This window comes from Clupea harengus, chromosome 20, assembly GCF_900700415.2.
Source record: "Clupea harengus chromosome 20, Ch_v2.0.2, whole genome shotgun sequence".
Lineage (NCBI taxonomy): Eukaryota > Metazoa > Chordata > Actinopteri > Clupeiformes > Clupeidae > Clupea > Clupea harengus.
Genome location: NC_045171.1, coordinates 18688286 through 18692156, shown reverse-complemented (window position 1 = coordinate 18692156; position 3871 = coordinate 18688286).

The following is a 3871-nucleotide window of genomic DNA, read 5'->3' as shown; positions in this document are numbered from 1 at the left end:
CCTCTTTTGCCTTTACCCCTCTCATGCCTTTCCTCTGTGCTTGTCTGCCCCTCTGCTACCCCCCCCCCCCCGCCCCTCTAGGCCTTGAGAGTTCTTGCCTGTGTGTACCACTCCATTCTTAGCTTGCTGCTAGGTTACCATGCCAATTAGCATTGCAGCCACAGAGAAAGAACTGTGCAGCAGTTCTTGGAACAAATCAATTAAGGCAGAGTCAGGGGGAGGGAGGAATAGATGGATGGAGGGAAGGAGACAGGGGGGGGGGGAATGACTGAAAATCCAGAAGTTTTTTTTCTGGTGTTTTGGAAGGGGAGGGCCAGTGTTTCAAAATTGTTTGGCAGTGACCGCTAACTTTCTAATTAGCCAAAGGCCCCAGTTTGACTCGAAGGAACTTGTGAGAGGCCACACAGGCACCGAGGCAAAGTGCAGCTCACCATTCTTTACCCACTCAAAAGCTCAAGGACTCCACATTCGTTGGTAAAAAAGCCTCACATTCTCTTCTGCTTCCTATGATGGGCTGGGAGCGAGAGGCACTGCAACCACTGCACTGTTTTATTTCAGTCCTGTCATTTATACCAATACCTCACACACACACACACACACACACACACGACTCCTGTATTTATCCAAACAAGGTAAATCAAGTGGTGGGGAGATTTAATGGGTGTGTAGAGCACATGAACACACAGGGAGAAAGATGTGAGCTCCTTCACCTGTGCTGTTTACTCTGGGCAAAATAGCAAAAATTCTGTTTATAAAACCAGTCACATATTTTTTCTTCTGTCCAAGAAACGACTTCATGCGGATCAGATAAAGCCGGAGCACTGGGTAAGCGTTGTGGGCCATTAAAGGATTACGTGTCGGTGTGTCTGATTTGGACCGAGAGAGAGACCTGTTATGATCATGTCTGAGAGGAATGTGTAAAAACTGTCACCTCAGACATGCAACAGCCACTGAAGGACAACGACGTTTGACATATCTTTGCCAAAAGAACTCCTTCCACAGATTCCACATGCTCTGCTACCCATAACACTATAGCCTCCATCCTACTTGTACAAGTTGCCCCTAATCAGGACACAACGTGAAGAGTATCATGGCGGTTATTTAACAGTTGCTTAAATAATTGTGCAACTGGGATTCCTTAAATCTCTACTGCTTACATTGGCACTGGAACAATAAGAGAGAATTAGGTCATAGGTGAGCGTGAAATTGGGGAACAGTTCATTTGAGTCTTAGCACGGAGTCTGGTACACCGAGACGTGTGAGGTTCGATTAAATGTCATAAGACTGACATAACCATAATAGGGAAAATACACTATTCTGTCCTCAGTCATGACAGTGTCATTTTACCACTTACAGTAATTGTCATGACAGGTTTCACAATTTTAGATTTCACAGCAGCAGCTAATGTCGCATGTTACTAATCTATCAGAGCATCATACTGTTGTGAGAACTATCTTATAACCATGTCACGGAAGATGCTGTCATAACAAGTCCAGTGAAATAACCGTGTCATGTCACTATGATAGGTAATTGTGTGTGTGTGTGTGCATCTGTGTGTGTCTGTGCATCTGTTTGTGTGTGTGTGTGTGTGTGTGTGCATCTGTGTGTGTGTGTGTATCTGTGTGTGTGCATCTGTGTGTGTGTGTGTATCTGTGTGTGTGTTTGTGTATGTGTGCATCTGGTTGCATCTGTGTGTGTGTGTGTGTGTGTGTGTGTGTGTGGGGGGGGGCAGTGATGGAGAGATGCCAAGTGTTTGATGATTTATTAAATGTAAATTGCTAACTCAAGCCTGTTGACAAAGGTCATGCAGCTGTTTAATAACACCTTCTTATGTCATACAGAGCCCGCATCAGGAGAGCCGGCCTGTGTGAATGGGAGGGCTTAACGGAGGTAGGTGAGTAGGCTTCATTTTGCTACTTGTGTGCGTAATAACATATATTGTACGTTTATGTTTGTACTGTGCTTTTGTGTCAGTACTGTAGGTGTTTGTACTGGGATGTTTGTGTGTGTGTGTGTGTGTGTGTGTGTGTGTGTGTGTGTGTGTGTGTGTGTGTGTGTGTGTGTGTGTGTGTGTGTGTGTGTGTGTTTAGAGGTTTCCCTCGAAACAGCAGGAGTTCAGGCTGGTTGAGGGGAATTTCTAAAGCTGCCAAGGGGTGAGCAACAGCCATGTGCTGAGCTTAACTTAGCTGTGGTGAGTGCATTTATGGGTGTGTGTGTGTGTGTGTGTGTGTGTGTGTGTGTGTGTGTGTGTGTGTGTGTGTGTGTGTGTGTGTGTGTGTGTGTGTGTGTGTGTGTGACTGTATGGTAGCACACAAAGAGAAACATGTGAGTGTAGCTATAGACTGTGGATTGTGAATAGATGTGTATGTCCGTAACCGTGGGAACATATTTGTTTATGTGTGTGTGGTTATGCATGGATATGTGTTCACACGTACAGGAATTTGTGTGCCTGTTGAAGTCGTCCGTCGCCAGATGTGGTCAATGAAAAGCACTCATAAAAAAGGGAGTGAGAGAGAGAGAGAATGAGAATAAGAGATTGACCATTATATAGGTGGGAGAGAGAGAGAGGGAGAGAGAGAGAGAGAGAGAAAGAACACAAAGGAGAAAGAGAAATGGCAGGGCGCCGAAGAAGAGAGTGGTTCTAGCCTTTTTATCGACAGGACAGCGCAGAGTAGACGGGTGGGAGAGAGATGGGAGTGGGCAAGGGAAATAACCCCAGGCTGGGGTCCCGCTCTTTTTATAGGACACCACCGCCCCTGCCACTACGCTACGCTACGCCCACCCCCCCCCACCACCATCCTCCTCATTACAGCAGCAGCAACCCGCAAGTGACTCACTATCTGATTACTCATATCCTCTCCCCATGTACCTCTGTTATGATTAGGCAGGCAGCATTGACACTTTTAGAACAATGAGACAGAGAGAGAGAGAGAAAAGAAAGAGACATGGGGGGTGTATTTATAGCACCTCTGCATTTCTCTCTCTCTCCCTGACTCTCTCTCTTCACATACATCTATCTATGTATCTATGTATCTATGTATCTATTTATCTATGTATCTATCTATTTATCTATCTATCTATCTATCTATCTATCTATCTATCTATCTATCTATCTATATACCTACATCTATCTATCTATCTATCTATTCATCTATCTGTGTCTCCCTCTGTGTCCCTCTCTCTTTCTCTCAGCAGAAACACCATGTCTGGAGGCGGGACAGAGACAATGGGGTGAGTGGCTCGGCGCGGCGCTGTGTGGCATTGTGAGGCGCCTCGTGCCGTGTTCAGATAGAACCCTGTCCTTGAGCAGCCGCCACCACTGTGGGCCCCGGCTCAATGACAGGAAGGCAAAGCTCACCCGCCCTTGGAATCCTGCGACTGACATACACACACCACACACACACACACACACACACACACACACCACACACACACCACACACACACACACACACACACACACACACACACGCACACACACACACAGACAGACAGACACATTTGCAAACACACCCAATCGGCAAAGTGTCCACACACACGCGACATGACATGACATATCCCAATAACACATATTAACTGACAAACTATTAAGCCAGCACACACACAACCATTCAACACTAAAACAGAAAGACAGACACAAACAAATAAACAGACACACTTGAATACCACATACACACACACACACACACGCACACACACACACACACACACACACACACACACACACACACACACACACACACACACACACACCACACACACACACACACACACACACACACACACACACACACAGACAGACACATATACACACATACATACACACACATACACATGCACACACACACACAGACAGACAGACACATTTGCAA